Here is a 19289-nt window from a genome sequence, read left to right as displayed (position 1 = left end):
TATTTTTTTTTTTTGAGGTGAAGTCTCACTCTGTTGTTCAGGCTGGAGTGCAGTGGACCTGTCTCCACTCACTGCAACCTCCACCTCCTGGGTTCAAGCGATTCTTCTGCCTCAGCCTCCCAAGTAGCTGGGATTACAGGTGCCCACCACCACACCTGGCTAATTTTTGTATTTTTAGTAGAGACAAGGTGTCTCCATGTTGGCCAGGCTGGTCTTGAACTCCTGACCTCAGGTGATCCACCCGCCTTGGCCTCCCAAAGTGCTGGGATTAGAGGCATGAGTCACCATGCCCAGCCAATAAAAGCATATATTAATGATTATATATATATAATATATATAATCAAACAGATTATATATAAAAACAGACAGAAAATAGAGAAAATCAGTAAAGCAAAAAATTCGTTCTTTTTTTTCTGAGATAGTGTTTCACTGTGTTACCTAGGCTGGAGTGAGGTGGCACAATCACAGCTCATGGCCGACTCAACATCCCAGGTTCCCAGGCTCAACTGATCTTCCCATCTTAGCCTGCCAAGAAGCTGGAGTTACAGGCTCGCATCACCATGTTAAGCTAATTTTTCTATTTTTTGTAGAGAAGAAGTCTCACTGTGTTGCCCAGGCTGGTCTCAAACTCCTGGGTTCAAGTGATCTTCCCACCTTGGCCTCCCAAAGTGCTGGGATTGCAGGTGTGAGCCACTGCACCTGGCCAAAAATTGGTTCTTTTAAAAAAAATACTAGGCTGGGTGCGATGGCTTATGCTTGTAATCCCAACACTTTGGGAGGCTGAGGCGGGCAGATCACGAGGTCAAGAGTTCAAAACCAGCCTGACCAATGTGGTAAAACCCTGTCTCTACTAAAAATACAAAAAAATTAGCTGCGCATGGTGGCATGCACTGGTAATCCCAGCTACTCAGGAGGCTGAGGCAGGAGAATCGCTTGAACCCAGGAGTCAGAGGTTGCAGTGAGCCGAGATTGCGCCAGTGCACTCCAGCCTGAGCGACAGAGCAAGACTCCATCTCAAAAATAAATAAATAAATAAAAATACAAAAATTAGCCAGGTGTGGTGGCACACAGGTGTTGTGGCGTGCGCTTGTAATCCCAGCTACTCAGGAGGGTGAGGCAGGAGAATCCCTTGAACCCAGGAAGCATAGTTTGCAGAGAGCTGAGATCGCACCACTGCACTCCAGCTTGGGTGACACAGCAAGACTCCACCTCAAAAAAAAAAAAAAATTAAATTGATAAATCTCTGATAAAACTGCTCAAGAAAAAAGGAGAAGAGGAACCAAAAAAATATGTTTGGAATGAAAAAAGAGACATCACTACAGATCTCACAGATATTCAAAAAAATAATAGGTATACACTTTAAATAACTTTATGTAAAGATTGAAAATTTTTACTAAAAACAAAATGGACACAAAAAGACACAGAAAACCTGTATTATTTTATAACTATAAAAGAGGTTAAATCTGTAATATAAAACCTTCCCCCAAAGAAAACTCTAAGACCAGATGGCTTTTTCTATAAATTTTATCAATGTGTAAGGAAGAAGTAAAACCAATCTCACACAAACTCTCCCAGAGAAGTGAAACAAAGTACATTTTATGAGGCTATCATAACTTTGTAGCAAAACCTGTAAAGGATATTACTTAAAAAAAATTTAATTACAGGCCAATATCATTCATAAACATAGATGCAGAAATGCCAAATAACATATTGCAAACCAATTCTACAAATGTATAAGAAAACTAATGCAGCGTAACCAATTTACGTGTATGCTATGAATGTTAAATTGGTTTACTAAAAACAGTGTAATTCAGCACATTAGCAAAATAAAGGAGAAAATTATGTTACCATCTCAATAGATGCATTAAAATATTTAATAAAATTGACCTCTGCAAATATACTGAATAGAGAAATATGGGCGAGGCTCAGTGGATCACACCTGTAATCCCAGCACTTTGGGAGGCCGAGGCAGGTGGATCACCTGAGGTCAGGAGCTCGAGACCAGCCTGGCCAACATGGTGAAACCCTGTCTCTACTAAAAATACAAAAATTAGCTGGGCATGGTGGTGGGCGCCTGTAATCCCAGCTACTCGGGAGGCTGGGAATCGCTTGAAATATAAGAATTGCTTGAACCTGGGAGGCGGAGGTTGCAGTGAGCTGAGATCGTGCCACTGCACTCCAGCCTGGGTGACAGAGAGAAACTCAGTCTAAAAAAAGAGAAAAAGAACTGTAACCAGGCACAGTGGCTCATGCCTGTAATCCCAGCACTTTGGGAGGCTGAGGTCAGTGGATCACGTGAGGTCAGGAGTTTGAGACCAGCCTGGCTAACATGGTGAAACTCCATCTCTACTAATAATACAAAAATTAGCCTGACTTCGCCAGGCATGGTGGCTCACACCTGTAATCCCAGCACTTTGGGAGGCCGAGGCAGGTGGATCACGAGTTCAGGAAATAGAGACCATCCTGGCTAATATGGTCAAACCCTGTCTCTACTAAAAATACAAAAAATTAGCCGGGCGTGGTGGCAGGCACCTGTAGTCCCAGCTACTCGGGAGGCTGAGGCAGGAGAATGGCGTGAACCCGAGAGGCGGAGCTTGCAGTGAGCTGAGATGGCGCCACTGCATTCCAGGCTGGGCGACAGAGTGCATCTCCGCCTCAAAAAAAAAAAAAAGAAAATTAGCCGGGCATGGTGGTGCATGCCTGTGATCCCAACTACTCAGGATTTTGAGGCAGGAGGATCTCTTGAACCCAGGAGGGAGAGGTTGCAGTGAGCCGAGATTACACCATTGCCTCCAGCCTGGGTGACAAGAGCGAAACTGTGTCTCCAATAATAATAATAATAATAATAATAATAATAATAATGGCTGGGCATGGTGGCTCACGCCTGTAATCCCAGTACTTTGGGAGGCCAAGGTGGTTGGATCACCTGAGGCCAGGAGTTCGAGACTAGCCTGGCCAGCATGGCAAAACCCCGTCTCTATGAAAAATACAAAAATTAGCTAGGCGTGGTGGTGGGCGCCAGTAATCTCAGCTACTGGGGAGGCCGAGGCAGGAAAATCGCCTGAACCTGGGGGGCGGAGGTTGCAGTGAGTTGAGATCACCCAAGGCAATCCAGGCTGGGCGACAGAATGCATCTCCATCTCAAAAAAAAAAAGAAAAAGAAAAAAGAAATGTGAACATTTTTCCCTTTGAAATTAGGAATGAGGAAAGATGTCCACTCTCACCACTTCTGTTCAGCGTGGTTGTGGAGGTGGTGGTAGCCTGAAGGAAATGAAAAATGAGAAGGTGGAGTTTGAGAGGTTTTTTCTTTTTTTTTTTTTTTTGGTTGTTGTTGTTGTTTGCAGACAGGGTCTGGTTCAAAACTGGCTCGTGCAGTGGTGCGATCCCAACTCACAGCAACCTTCACCTCCTGGGTTCAAGCCAACCTCCTGCCTCAGCCTCCCAAGTAGCTGGGACTACGGGCTCACGCCACCATGCCCCGCTAATTTTTGTATTTTTTTTTTTTTTTTTGAGGTGGGGTTTTGCTCTTGTTGCCCAGGCTGGAGTGCAATGGCATGATGTCGGCTCGTTGCAACCTCCACCTCCCGAGTTCAAGCGATTCTCCTGTCTCAGACTCCCGAGTAGCTGGGATTACAGGCATGCTTGGCTAATTTTGTATTTTTAGTAGAGACAGGGTTTCTCCATGTCAATCAGGCTGGTCTTGAACTCCCGACCTCAGGTGATCCGCCCTCCTCGGCCTCCCAAAGTGCTGGGATTACAGGTGTGAGCCACCAGGCTTGGCCAATTTATGTATTTTTTGTAGAGACAGTGTCTCAACCTCCTGAGCTCAAGCATCCCAATGCCTCGACCTCCCAAAGTGCTAGGATCACAGGTGCAAGCCTCTGCACCCAGCCAAGAATGTATTTCTGATACGGATCTGTAGTCCTAGCAATGGCAAGGCTTAGGTGTACCATTGGAACAGGTGGAGCAAGGAGAAAGGAGGTGAAGACTCAGAGCTGGAGGTGAAGGAAGCTTGAGACTAGAGTTTTATGCCGATTATTCAAATGGGCACTGCAGTCACTGAGGATGATGGGGACGTGGGCTAGAATGAAAGACTGCCACAACCCATGCCAGAGCCTTCAATAAATATGGCCGTGACCAGGACTTGGGTAGACGGCGTGGAGGAGAGGTGAGAAGTGATGAAACAGAAAGACAAACTATGCAAGAGTGTGTGGGATTTGGCCAAGCGTGGTGGCTCACGCCTGTAATCCCAGCACTTTGGGAGGCCGAGGCGGGCAGATCATGAGGTCAGGAGATCGAGACCATCCTGGCTAACACAATGAAACCCCGTCTCTACTAAAAATACAAAAAAATTAGCCGGGCGTGGTGGTGGGCACCTGTAGTCCCAGCTACTTGGGAGGCTGAGGCAGGAGAATGGCGTGAACCCAGGAGGCAGAGCTTGCAGTGAGCCGAGATCACGCCACTGCACTCCAGTCTGGGCGACAGAGCAAGACTCCATCTCAAAAAAAAAAAAAAGAGCATGTGGGGTTTTACACCAAGGTGACATGATGATTTGAAAAAGCTGGTGTGTAACAAGGAACTAACAGGATACTGATTTGAAGTCCTTGTGCAGGGAGTTTCTATCAACAAACCACCGCCGTGCAGCACAGCTCTGGAGGGAGCCTTCCACTAAAAACAGGTTTTATATTTTTATTTACTTATTTTTTTTTGAGACAAAGTCTCACGTGATCTCGACTCACTGCAACCTCCGCCTCCTGGGTTCAAGCGATTCTCCTGCCTCAGCCTCCCAAGTAGCTGGGATTAGAGGCGCCTGCCACCATGCCCGGCTAACTTTTGTACTCTTAGTAGAGATGGGGGTCTCACCACGTTAGCCAGGCTGGTCTCAAACTCCTGGCCTCAGGTGATCCGCCCGCCTCGGCCTCCCAAAGTACTGGGATTACAGGCGTGAGCCACCGCGCCCGGCCTAAAAAAAGGTTTTGCATCAGATCATGTGTGCAGAGTCCCTGGTATAGTGCTTGGCACATGGGAGGTGATGGGTTTTAGCCAGAAGACTCTGTGGAAAGGGAAGAGGGGTCCTGACGGGAAGCATGTCAAGGGAAGGGAAGCGACACCAGCAGGAGACAGAGAGAGGGTGCACATTCTGGGTGGTGGAGAGGACAGGGATGGGAAATGCAGTGGAATTACCTGGCCTAGCATCAGGTTCCCAGCAGGTTCCAACTCTTTTGTGATAATGTCTGGAAGAGTGACATTAGCATCAGATTCCATCTCTCTGGGGAGCTTATGAGGGCCTGGGTGTTTCTCAGTTCCCAGGTCCCATAGTGTCTGCTTCAGCTACGTCTCTTATCTCCCTTTCCCCTGCTATATTACCATCATCATTACCATTCAGGCCTCCATGATTTCTTTCCTGGACTACAGTCTTCCCACTGTTTCTTCTGCCTCCATGTCATTTTGTAGGCACTACTTCAAAATGAATCTCTGTCATTTACCTGCTCCAAAATCTTCCATGACTCCCAACCAAAGGAAGTTTAATCTCCTCACTTAATGGTCAAGACCTTCGCCAGATGTGGTGGCTCATGCCTGTAATCCCAGCACTTTGGGAGGCCGAGGCCAGGGGATCACCTCAGGTTAGGAGTTTGAGACCAGCCTGACCAACATGGTGAAACCCCGTCTCTACTAAAAATACAAAAAGTAGCTGGGTGTGGTGATGCACACCTGTAATTCCAGGTACTCGGGAGGCTGAGGTGGGAGAATCACTTGAACCCGGGAGGCAGAGGTTGCGGTGAGCCAAGATCGAGGCACTGCACTCCAGCCTGGGTGATAGAGCGAGATTCCATCTAAAAAAAAAAAAAATAAGGGAAAAATGTTCTACTTTCTTTCTTTTTAGACGGAGTTTTGCTCTTGGGATTACAGGCATGAGCCACCGTGCCCGGCCAATGTTCTACTTTCAAATGTCAACAAAGTAAGGTACCTAAAGAAAAGGGAAAGGATGGCAGGGCACACTGGCTTACGCCTGTAATCCCAGCACTCTGGGAGACCAAAGCAGGAGGATAGCTTGAGCTCAGGAGTTCAAGACCAACCTGGCCAACATGGCAAAACCCCATCTCTACCATAAATACAAAAAATTAGCCAGGCATGGTGGTGCACAACTATGGTCTCAGCTACGTGGGAGGCTGAGGTGGGAGGATCGCTTGAGCCTGGGAGGCAGAGGTTGCAGTGAGCTGAGATCACACCACTGCACTCCAGCCTGGGCCACAGAGCGAGACTCCATCCCAAAAAAAAAAAAAAAAAGGCGGGGCATGGTTGCTCACGCCTGTAATCCCAGCACTCTGGGAGGCCGAGGCGGGCAGATCACAAGGTCAGGAGTTTGAGACCAGCCTGACCAACATGGTGAAACCCCGTCTCTACTAAAAATACAAAAATTAGCCAGAGGTGGTGACGCGCACCTGTAATCCCAGCTACTCAGAAGGCTGAGGCAGGAGAATCGCTTGAATCTGGGAGGCGGAGGTTGCGGTGAGCCCAGATCACGCCACTGCACTCCAGCCTGGGCGATAGAGTGAGACTCTGTCTCAAAAAAAAAAAAGGGGGTGGGGGGAAGATACATTTTGTTTGTTTCCTCTGCAATATTTTTCATGAAGGGATAAATAATTTTTAATGAATGCCTGCCCTCTGAATGTTATGTGATTTCATTCTTGTACTAAACCTGAGAGGCTAGTTTCCTTATTCTCATTTTACAAATGAGTAAATCACGGCTTAAACTAATTCAGTCAGTCAGGGTCACCCCACTCAAAGCGGCAGAGATAAGGGTGCTGCCCACTGTGTCTCACTCCAAACTCACTGCAGCCTCGAAAAGCATGAATACTACAGCCTCGAAAAGCATGAATGCTGCTTCTGCAGGGTAACTGTTTTATTTATTCTGTGGTTAAGTCAGAGATTATGTGACATTTACATGATTCGTCTAGTGGCTCTTTTCAAAACATATCCCCCTCAGGTATGTATTTACCCTCTTGAAGGCGAGTGAATTACAGCAGTTCTCACCCTGGACTGGTGGCCTAAATGAGAATTCCCAGCGGATTTAGTGGAAATCCATTTAGCCCTTTCAATTCTTTTTTTTTTGAGATGGAATCTCACTCTGTCATCCAAAATGGAGTGCAATGGCGCGATCACGGCTCACTGCAACCTCCGCCTTCCCGGGTTCAAGCGATTCTCCTGTCTCAGCCTCCTAAGTAGCTGGAACTAAAGGCTCACACCACCACGCCTGGCTAATTTTTGTATTTTTAGTAGTAGACAGGGTTTCATCATATTGGTCAGGCTGGTCTCGAACTCCTGACCTCAGGTGATCCACCCACCTTGGCCTCCGAAGTGCTGGGATTACAGGCATGAGCCACACCCCCAGCCTCCCTTTCCATTCTTTCACCGCCATTTTCTTTTTCATCAGCTCAGTTGCATGTGATAGGGTCTTTTGAAAGAGATCTCTTTCTGAATCTTTGCAAAAGGAAGAATTTCAGCACAGCCAAAAAAGTATAAAGGGAAACCATTTTAATTTTTTAATTCATGCCATTATTAGTTCTCCTTGCATCAGCTTCTAATTATGCAGAAGTGCGTACATCTGACAGAGTGCCTGGCCCTGACTCATGACTTACTAATGAGATCATATTTTTCATTACAATTCCAAAATCCCATCAATCTTTTCTTAATTATTTTTAAGTGAATTTGCTGCCTTAGAAAGAAAAGGGCGTATGTGGCACTAGCAGGAACTAGGAAAGTTTCATGTGATTTCAATTTCAGAAAGTTTGTTGGCAAGAGGGCCTGTATCTGTTGCCAATGTTAATAAATCAAATTTCGATGTCTAGGAACGGGTTTCATGCCATGGCCCCCCCTCCCATGTACCAGAACTCACTCTCATATTCAGTGGATCAGCCTTCAAGCATTGCCATGGCAAAGCTCCTTCCAGATGTCTCTGCCAACACATATTACAGTCATCGGTATAAGCAGGGGCAATATTCAAAATGTCTAACAACGGATACCAGCTTTAACTCTGAAACAAGGTCCTGGACCCCAGCTATGCCAGACTTAGCCCTTTAGCAGCTGGATTTTAAGAAGCTCCAGGAGATCCCTAGAGAGGGGCCAGAAGAGGCAGATTTTGGGGCGTGGGGAGAGATGGAGCAGCATCTATTTAACGACTGGTAGAGACGTAGTTAAGTATTTTTGGATGCAGTATGGTACAGTGCTTACCGGTATCCACTGCACCTACAGCCGCCCAGGCAGCCTGGCAAGGGCCATCTCCTAAACCTGGATTACAATCGCCTTTGTAGTCCCAGGGCGGTGGTAGTGGTGATGGTGTTTTTTCTTTCTTTCTGTTTTTCTTTTCTTTCCCTTTTTTTTTTTTTTTTTGAGATGGAATCTCTCTCTGTTGCCCAGACTAGAGTGCAGTGGCACAATCTTGGCTCACTGCAACCTCGGCCTCTCTGGGTTCAAGCGATTCTCCTGCCTCAGCCTTCTGAGTAGCTGGGATTACAGGCACCCGCCACCACACCTGACTAATTTTGTATTTTTAGTAGAGACAGGGGTTCATTCACCATGTTGGTCAGGCTGGTCTCAAACTCCTGACCTCAGGTGATCCTCCTGCCTCAGCCTCCCAAAGTGCTGGGATTATGGGCATGAGCCACCACATCCAGCTGATGGTGTTTTCTCAGTTGTGTCCAACATTCTAGATGAGTTTTCATCAACAGCATCACACCTAAAAACGTACCCGCGGTCACCCTCCACCCTCTTTCCACAGTTTCAGCTGCAATACAAATCAGTCACCTGCTCCTAGTCCTCAGGCGATGTACCCTGCAAATATTCACGAGTACGTAAATGAGAGGGAAGCCAACCTGGTCACGAATTTTGTCTTCCTTGTTCTGGGTGATCTTTGTTGTCCATGTTAGACTTTTTCATTTTCTTCCTGAAATCCAGGACCTCAAAAATCAAACACCAGTTTTTTTTCTTTTTGTTTTTTTTTTTGAGATGGAGTCTTGCTCTGTTGCCAGGTTGGAGTGCAGTGGCGCGATCTCGGCTTACTGCAACCTCCGCCTCCCAGGTTCAAGTGATTCTCCTGCCTCAGCCTCCCGAGTAGCTGGGACTACAGGTGTGTGCCACCACGCCCAGCTAATTTTTTTTTTTTTTTTGTATTTTTAGTAGAGAAATGGTTTCACCATGTTGGCCAGGATGGTCTCAATCTCTTGACCTCGTGATCCACCCACCTCAGCCTCCCACGGTGCTGGGATTACAGGCGTGAGCCACCACACCCTACCCCGAAACCCTAGTTTTTTTTTATTACAAACTTAAAGAGCTTAATTTAAAATGTTTAAAAAATTGAAAGCAGGTGTTTCATGTCAACATCACCATTTGTAGCTCTTGAAGTTCTGGTAGCCCCTTGTAAACAAGAGGGAAGGAGGAAGTCAAATCTCTGAGTTGAAAGGGGCCTGTATCCGTCTTGCCTTCCAGGCTCCCCTGGCAGCCAGGGGAGGGTAGTAACACCTCGCCGCTGGTCGATCCCACGCACAGACAGAAAGTCTCCAAGTCCCTGATGGTGGCACCTCTACTTCCATCTACTCCAGTATCAGCCGCTTCTGTTTATTTTATTATTCATTATTGTTGGTTTTTAAAATCTTTTAAATTTAATTTAATTTAATTTTTTTATTTGTTGAGATGGTGTATCACTCTGTTGCCTAGGCTGGAGTGCAGTGGCCCAATCTCGGCTCCCTGCAACCTCTGCCTCCTGGGTTCAAGCAATTCTTCTGCCTCAGCCTCCTGAGTAGCTGGGGCTACAGGTGCTCACCTCCATACCCGGCTAATTTTTGTATTTTTTGTTTGGTAGAGATGGGGTTTCGCCATGTTGGTCAGGCTGATCTCTAACTCCTGGCTTCAAATATCTGCCTGCCTCAGTCTCCCAAAGTGCTGGGATTACAGGTGTGGGCCACTGTACCCAGCTATTGTTGTTGTGCTTTTTTTTTCTTTGAGATGAACTCCCACTCTGTCACCCACGCTGGAGTGCAGTGGCACGATCTCGGCTCACAGCAACCTCTGCCTCCCAGGTTCAAGTGATTCTCCTGCCTCAGCTTCCTAAGTAGCTGGGACTACAGTCACGTATCACCACGCCTGGCTAATTTTTGTTTTTTGCTTTTTTGAGATGGATTTTCACTCTTGTCACCTAGGCTGGAGTGCAATGGTGCAATCTTGGCTCACTGCAACCCCTGCCTCCCCGGTTCAAGCGATTCTCCTACCTCAGCCTCCTAAGTAGCTGGGATTACAGGCATACAACACCACGCCCCGCTAATTTTTTTGTATTTTTAGTAGAGACGAGATTTCACCATGTCGGTCAGGCTGGTCTCGAACTCCTGACTTCAGGTGATCCACCCGCCTCAGCTTCCCAAAGTGCTGGGATTATTAGGCATGAACCACCGCGTCTGGTCTAATTTTTGTATTTTTCAGTAGAAACGGGGTTTTACCATGTTGGCCAGGCTGGTCTCGAACGCCTGACCTCAGGTGATCTGTCCACCTCGGTCTCCCAAAGTGCTGGCATTACAGGCATGAGCCACCGTGCCCAGCCTATTGTTGTTTTTTAATAGAGACGGGGGTCTCACCGTGTTGCCCAAACTGGTCTCAAACTCCTAGGCTCAAGCAATCCTCAGGCTGTGGCCTCCCAAAGTGTTGGGATTACAGATGTGAGCCACCATGCCCAGCCTCAACCCCTTCCCTTTAATTGGAGCTGTTTTCTTTTTTAAACGTGTTATTCTTTCTTTTTTTTTTTTTGAGACTGAGTCTCGCTCTGTCGCCCAGGCTGGAGTGCAGTGGCGCAATCTCGGCTCACTGCAAGCTCCGCCTCCCGGGTTCACGCCATTCCCCTCCTCAGGCTACCCAGTAGCTGGGACTACAGGCGCCCGCCACCACTCCCGGCTAATTTTTTGTATTTTTAGTAGAGACGGGGTTTCACCGTGTTAGCCAGGATGGTCTGGATCTCCTGACCTCGTGATCCGCCCGCCTCGGCCTCCCAAAGTGCTGGGATTACAGGCGTGAGCCACCGCGCCCGGCCGTGTCAGTCTTATTTATTACACTTCATGCTAAGCTGCAGTTGAGAAATGATGGCCTCACCCACTCACCACTCAGTACTCAGTTCTGTTTGTGGAAATGTCCTAGGCTGGCAGGGCCAGGACCCCACAGGGAAGCTGGCTATCAGGAGACAAGCCCTGCCTCTGTCCCCTGCCATGAAAGCAAAGCGAGCCCAGGCTCTGTGTGTAGGAATGTGACCGATCACCTCCTGGTAGCTTCATGGCAGGGCCAGGGAGCCACACTTGCTCTCAGACTCCATGCGCCAGGCCCAGGCTCCGGAGTTTTCCTCCCCGGTCCATGTACTGTAATAACTAAGTCAACTGGAAAGAAAATACTGCAGAAAAGAGTAAGGAAAAACAGGGCATGGGGGCAGCTGGGGCCAGGAAAGAGAGCACACAGCGAGGTATAAAGGACCATTGTGCTGGGCGCAGGACTTGGCACCCCGGGACTCGAAGGAGCCGGCAATGATCCGCTTTCTCTGGAGGGAGATCCTTGGATCCCAGCTGAATAAAGAACAACTTGGAACGTGGCGAGGGAGCCTGGGGGGGACACGGCAGGGGGAGGAGCGGGCAGAGCCAAGAGGAAAGTGGTGTTAAAAACAGGGGCTGCAGCAGGATCGGAGGGAATCAAAGGCAAAGACCAAGCTCTCCTATGTTTTTACTGCTCTCCGTCACCCCAAAATAACGAAGGTCCAATCAGAAGCTCACTTTAACAGCTGTCCACTAGAAAGACCAACTTGTGGGTCTGAGGTGGAAGGATCGCTCGAACCTGGGAGGTCGAGGCTGCAGTGAGCTGAGATCACGCCACTGCACTCCAGCCTGGATGACGAAGTGAGACCCTGTCTCAACAAACAAACAAACAAAAAACAGGAAGAGCAATCTTTCAAATGACTAATCAATACATATTAGAAGCATGTTCTTGCAGGAAGGAGAAGAATAGAGAAGAAACTGAGAATCCATTCCAGTGATGACGAAAATTATAAGGCCATGATTTTGAGGCTTTGCTGCTCCCCATGTGACACTGGAAGGAACGGGAGAAGATGACAGAAGAAAAGGGGGAAATGTAAACTCTGCAGGGGGTGTTGGATGTAGAATTATTATTATTATTCCATCTTGAATAACAGCAGTTCCTTCTCAATTTCTTGGTTGAGTTGCCTGCTCCCTGCCTTCTTCCTGATCATTTCAGGGGAAAGTAGAATAGAGCCAAGAACTGTCCCCCGAAAGTGAGAATATTTGTTCAGACTGAAATTTATTTATTTATTTTGTTTTAATTTTATTATTATTATACTTTAAGTTTTAGGGTACATGTGCACAATGTGCAGGTTTGTTACATATGTATACATGTGCCATGTTGGTGTGCTGCACCCATTAACTCGTCATTTAGCATTAGGTATATCTCCTAATGCTATCCCTCTCCCCTCCCCCGCAAACTGAAATTTATTAAGGAAGACAAGACAAGCTGAGAGTCAAGGGTCCAGGGACGCTTTTGAGCCGGAGCTGTCCTCATTGCAACCGTGGCCCTCCTCTGTCCTCAGTCCCTTCCTCGGGGAGAAGCCCGTGGGGTGCCTTTAGCCTCTTGAGACCTTCCAGTGGAAAACGGAGTTCATCCTAGAGCGATGGTTTGTCCCGAGAACAAACTGGGGGCAGGGGAGACTGGGACTAGAAAAAAAAAAAGCGTTAACAGGAGGAGAGAGCTGGCACTGCTAAATGGAGAAAGGTTCCAGCAGCTTAATCCATCTTGAACAGAATCATTAATCAGGTGCAAAACTCCTCAAAGGAGCAAAACTAGGACCAGCTCCTTCCGAGGGCAGCCTGCCAATCTCCCCCACTTGCATTTTCATTTCCAAATCCTTGGTGTCTTTGTATCAGGGCTGATCCCAGCCAGCCTCGTCAGGAGCCACCTGTTCATGTCTCCTCCTATCTCCCTGACCTCGGAAGTGAGAGGAGAAATGACGGGAAACCCAGACAGCTGCTGCGATCCCCTCCCCCCTCCCCCACAAAACAAGCAGCCCAATTCTAGGATCTGGGCCAGACCCTGGCAGATGAGTTCCTCTCTGTGAGAAATGCTTCTGTAGGCACGTTAACTCTTTCATTCAGCACATCACTCTCTTGCTTAATAGAAGGTAAAGTCGGCCGGGTGCAGTGGCTCACGCCTGTAATCCCAGCACTTTGGGAGGCTGAGGCAGGCAGATCATGAGATTAGGAGATCGAGACCATCCTAACACAGTGAAACTCCATCTCTGCTAAAATACAAAATATTAGCCGGGCGTGGTGGCACGCACCTGTAGTCCCAGCTACTCGGAATGCTGAGGCAGGAGAATCACTTGAACCCAGGAGGCAGAGGTTGCAGTGAGCCGAGATCATGCCATTGCACTCCAGCCTGGGCAACAAGAGCAAAACTCCATCTCAAAAAAAAAAAAAAAAGAAGGTAAAGTCAGGCCCAGGAGGGCCCTCACAGGTCAGGCCTCGCCTACCCTTATTGTTCCAGCCCAGAGAATTCCAGTGACCTGCCCAAGGTCACAACACAGATTACAAGCTGAGTCATGCAGCCAGTCTCCAAGATATCCTCCAGTGATTCCTGCCTCTGTGTCCACACCCTTGGAGTCCCTGCCACAGAGACTAGAATCTCTGAAATCAACAGGACACTGCAAAAGGGACCATGTGGGACTTCCAAGGCCGGGTCATGAAAGACTCTGCAGCCCCCAGCTTGCTCTCTCTTCATTCTTGGGGGGAGCCAGCTGCCACGTCACAAGGACACTCAGACTTGTGGCAAGGCCCACATGGTGGAAACTGAGGCCTACCACCAACAGCCAGCACCAAGCCGTCCACGTGAGTGTGCCACCTTGGAAGCAGACCCTCCAGCCCAAGACGAGCCTTCAGATGAGTGCAGCCCTGGTCCACATCTTGAGAGATCTTGAGCCAGAACCACCCAGCTAAGGCTCTCCTGAATTCCTGGCCACTGAAACTGTGTGAGTTAATAAGAGTTTATTGCAGTATCAAAGAGAAATAGAGCCAGGCACTTACTAAAGACAGCAGGATGGACTTTATTGAGACTACTCCAGTAAGGGAGAGAGACATCAGTGCATGCTGAGCTCAACTCTGAGCCATGCAGAGGTGACTGGGCATTTTTTTTTTTTTTTGAAACAGAGTCTCGCTCTGTTGCCCAGGCTGGAGGGCAGTGGCAGGATCTTGGCTCACTGCAACCTCCCCCTCCCGGGGTCAAGCGATTCTCCTGCCTCAGCCTCCTGAGTAGCTGGGATTACAGGCGCGTGCCACTACACCCAGTTAATTTTCGTATTTTTAGTAGAGACAGGGTTTCACCATGTTGGCCAGGCCAGGCTGGTCTCAAACTCCTGACCTTGTGATCCGCCCACCTTGGCCTCCCAAAGTGCTGGGATTACAGGTGGGAGCCATCACGCCCAGCAGTGACTGGGCATTTTTAAGGGGAGGATGAGGGAGGATGGAGGAGGAACAAGCAGGAGGAGCTTGGGTGGGGTCGGGTGGAGTCACGTAAGCGGAAACTTACTAAGAGTGGGTGGGGGGCCCTTTTCAGAGAATTGTTAGACAAGGCAGTCATTGGGTCCATGCAAATCTCAAACAGTAAATTCTGCTGGCAGCCCTGAGCTTTTCCAGGCAGGAACTCAAGAGGAGCTGGGTCATGCTAGGGACGTGACCTTGAGCAGTTAGAAACCAAGCTAGTGTGTTTTCAAGTCTCCTAGTGTGAGGGTGAACAGAATTGTTTCTGTCGAGATTTTGTGGTTTTCACAGGCAAGGTTAAAGCCTCTTTGAGAAGAAGACTCAGGGAAGCCTGACTCAAGTTTGGTCAAAGAGAAGGTCTTTGTCAATAGTTCTAAGTCACTGTGTTGGGGAGTTTGTTTTGCAGCAATAGATAACAGCTCACAGTAAAGGTATAGAAGCAGATTCTCAGAGTCCGTGTCTCGTGCTTTTTTTTTTTTTGACAGAGTCTCACTCTGTTGCCCAGGCTGGAGTGCAGTGGCTTGATCTCAGCTCGCTCACTACAGCCTCCGCCTCCTGAGTTCAAGGGATTCTCCTGTCTCAGCCTCCCGAGTATCTGGGATTACAGGTGCATGCCACCATGCCCCGACTAGTTTTTGTAATTTTAGTAGAGTCGGGGTGTCACCATGTTGGCCAGGCCTCAAGCAATCTGCCCACCTTGGCCTCCCAAAGTGCTGGGATTACAAGTGTGAGCCACCATGCCTGGCCCTCCGTGTCTTATGCTTTTCCCACCATACTACTCGGCCCTCCCTTAGAAGACAAGGCTGCCAGACATCTCATGCACAATAACAGAGCTTCAAGGCCAGGCATGGTGGCTCACACCTGTAATCACTTTTGGAGGCTGAGGCGGGCAGATCACCTGAGGCCGGGAGTTCGAGACCAGCCTAACCAATATGGTGAAACCCCTTCTCTACTAAAAATACAAAATTAGCTGGGCGTGGTGGTGCATGCCTGTAATCCCAGCTACTTGGGAGGCTAAGGCAGGAGAATCGCTTAAACCTGGGAGGTGGAGGTTGCAATGAGCCAAGATCATGCCATTGCACTCCAGCCTGGGAAACAAGAGTGAATCTCTGTCTCAGAAAACAAAACAAAACAGCTGGGCGCAGTGGCTCATGCCTGTAATCCCAGCACTTTGGGAGGCTGAGGGTGGATCAGTTGAGGTCAGGAGATTGAGACCATCCTCGCTAACATGGTGAAACCCCATCTCTACTAAAAATACAAAAAATTAGCCGGGCGTGATGGCAAGTGCTTGTAGTCCCAGCTACTCAGGAGGCTGAGGCAGGAGAATGGCATGAACCCGGGAGGCGGAGCTTGCAGTGAGCCAAGATCGCACCACTGCACTCCAGCCTGGGCGACAGAGTGAGACTCCATCCCAGAAAAAAACAAAAAACAATAACAGAGCTTCAGCCAACATGCAGGACAGCTGGAGACCCTCACCTGTCCACATACTCATTCCTATGGACACTCAAGGCTGAGCACACAGCAGGCAGATTTCTTGACTTAACAGGCATGAGGGTTCCTTCCTCACCACAAATACCTCTGCAGGAGAAATCCCTGCAACTTGGCACATCTTGCTGTAAATGGAAGCAGTGGCATGTCCCTGTCAGGCATGAAAACCGTTCATAAAACCACCTTGCTGAGCACTTCCTGTCTGTCAGGCAGGTCTGAAGACACAGAAATGAACGTGCTCATCTCTGCCCTCCAGGAGCACAGTTCTAGAAACCCAGTGAAAAATCTCTTATTTAGATTAGGGTTTAGGTAGGAGCTAGGGTTTGTCAAATGCAACATGAATTCCTTTACCTACTTTTGAAGCCATTTCATCCCAGCTAAGCTGAGGGCCCTCATGAGTGCACCGATAGTCAGAAATGTTTATTTAATGCATTTAACTGTGGGGCAAAGCAGAGGCCAACAGCATCATAATCATCGACAATTGAGCCAAAGCCTTCATCAATGAGATGTTCACAACTTGAGCACCCTAATGACTTTATCTTTTTAATCTTAGGGTGTAGAGAGGTGTGCCCCTACTATTAAAGACCAACCAGACAACTAATCAGTACCATTGGGATAGTAGTCAACACCAGGGGTGGCCATTTTTCTCAAAATTATATCCTATAGATCTTTCTATAGATATTTGTTGCTATAAATGTTTTAAAACTCATAAACATTCTTAACCACCCATATTCAAAGCAGAGAGACAGTGGTGGTGACCAGGTGCCTTGAGAAAGTAGAGCCTTCAACAGGACTTGGTTCAAGTACCACTTTCTCCTAGAAGTTCCTAAAAAAGGAAAATGTGAAAATACAGGAAAGTTCTGTGAATTTTGGTCCAAAGCCCTGGCAGGAGAAACCAAGGAACTAATATTCTAGCTGCTTCTAATTTCAACTCTGTACCTTTATTTTAGGTGCAAATTACCCGAGTGATTGGCAATTTTTCTCATAAGCCATAGAGAATATGCCAAAAGTGGAAGAATTAAACTTCAAAGACAAAAGATTTAATTAATTTTTTAAGCTCTCCAAATGAGCTCTTAAAAATGAAATGGCTCAAAAATACATTTAAATCAAAGTTAGATTTCAAAAGTAATTGAGCTCTGGAAAGTACTGGAGGGCACTTTTATATTGCAGACTCACTGTTTGGAGTTGGGCTCAGCTGCACCATCCAAAGGCTATACATTTGTCAATTTAGTCATTCTGGTCTCGCAAAAATAACAATGTCCAATTTCTTTGTGAAAAAAGTATACACAAACACATATTTATGCATTGCGAAAAATTGTATGTGTTAAAATCACAGTTTCTCGTGTGTCAAATGGGACACTAAAGGTGCCTACTGCATAGAATTGTTGTGAAGAGTAAAAACATGCCTGGCATATGATAAATATTCATAAATATTAGCAATAATAATATAACAAAGGCATGTCAACCTTGTCTCTTAAATACCTCATTAATCCAGCAGTTCTTAAAGTTTGACCTGGGTTCCTTGAATGGGGGAATAGGGGTGCTGAGGTCCCTTCAGGAAGTCCAAAAGGTCAAAGCTATTATCACATGAATACTAAGGAGTTATTTGTCTTTTCCATTCTCATTCTCTCACAAACGTATAGCAGAGCTTCCCAGAAGCTGCATGGCTTATGGTATAGCAACAGATACAAGAATCCAACAGCTACTAATAAGTCAGACATTAAAGACATGCAGAAATGTATAACAATGTCATTCATCTCACTACACTTTTTTTTCTCTTGGCAAACACGGGTTTTTTGTTTGTTTGGTTTTGGTTTTTTTGTTTGTTTGTTTGTTTGTTTGTTTTTGAGATGGAGTTTTGCTCTTATCACCCAGGCTGGAGTACAATGGTGCAATCTTGGCTCACTGCAACCTCTACCTCTATCAAGCAATTCTCCTGCTTTAGCCTCCTGAGTGGCTGGGATTACAGGCACCTGCCACCACGCCCAGCTAATTTTTTTTTTGAGATGGAGTCTCACTCTGTCGCCCAGGCTGGAGTGCAGTGGTGCGATCTTGGCTCACTTCAAGCTCCGCCTCCTGGGTTCATGCCATTCTCCTACCTCAGCCTCCCGAGTAGCTGGGACTACAGGTGCCCGCCACCATGCCCGGCTAGTTTTTTTGTATTTTTTTAGTAGAGATGGGGTTTCAATGTGTTAGCCAGGATGGTCTCGATCTCCTGACTTCGTGATCTGCCCACTTCAGCCTCCCAAAGTGCTGGGATTACATGCGTGAGCCACTGTGCCCAGGCTTTGCCCAGCTAATTTTTGTATTTTTAGTAGAGACAGGGTTTCACTGTGTTAGCCAGGATGGTCTCGATCTCCTGACCTCGTGATCTGCCCGCCTCAGTCTCCCAAAGTGCTGGGATTACAGGCGTGAGCCACCGAGCCTGGCCAATTTTTTTTTTTTTTTTGAGACAGAATTTCACTCCTGTTGCCCAGGCTGGAGTGCAATGGTGCAATCTCGGCTCACTGCAAACTCCACCTCCTGGGTTCAAGCAATTCTCCTGCCTCAGCCTCCAGAGTAGCTGGGATTACAGGCATGCATGTGCCACCATGCCTGGCTAATTTTGTATTTTTAGTAGAGACAGGGTTGCCTCATGTTGGTCAGGCTGGTCTCGAACACCCAACCTCAGGTGATCCAACCGCCTCAGCCTCCCAACGTGCTGAGATTACAGGCGTAAGCCACCACACCAGGCCATCCTCAATAATTTTTAAGAGTAAAAAGAGGTCCTGAGATCAAAAAGGTTGACAATGGCTGCTTGAGTTCAGCCTCTTCTTGCTGTCTATACCACAGTCAACCTACAACCCGTCATCACTCACACCCTCCCAGAGGGACTCCCGCCAGGCACCCACTTGACCCATTGTCACTCATTCCTACTGCCCCAATGTCTTCAGCATCCACCCTGTGCCAGTCACTGTCCCAGGCAAAGGGGATGCGAGGCAGTTATGGTTCTTTCCCTCCTGGAGCTTATATGAGGGAGATTATTAGAAAGAAACCCAAACAATCAAATCCATATAATGATTGCAGGTTGTACTCAGCATAAGCAAGGAAAGAATCTCGGGCTAAGATGGAGAATGAAAGGGGACCTCATGAGGAGAGTGTGGGTGAGCAGGCTCCCGGGAGGCTCTGCCGTTCATACCTCAGGCAGTTCCTTCAGTGGATTGGGGAAGAGCCTTCCCAGGTGGCGGACCAGCC

This window comes from Pan paniscus, chromosome 6, assembly GCF_029289425.2.
Source record: "Pan paniscus chromosome 6, NHGRI_mPanPan1-v2.0_pri, whole genome shotgun sequence".
Lineage (NCBI taxonomy): Eukaryota > Metazoa > Chordata > Mammalia > Primates > Hominidae > Pan > Pan paniscus.
The sequence above is the reverse complement of the archived record's forward strand: the minus strand, read 5'-3'. Positions refer to the sequence as shown.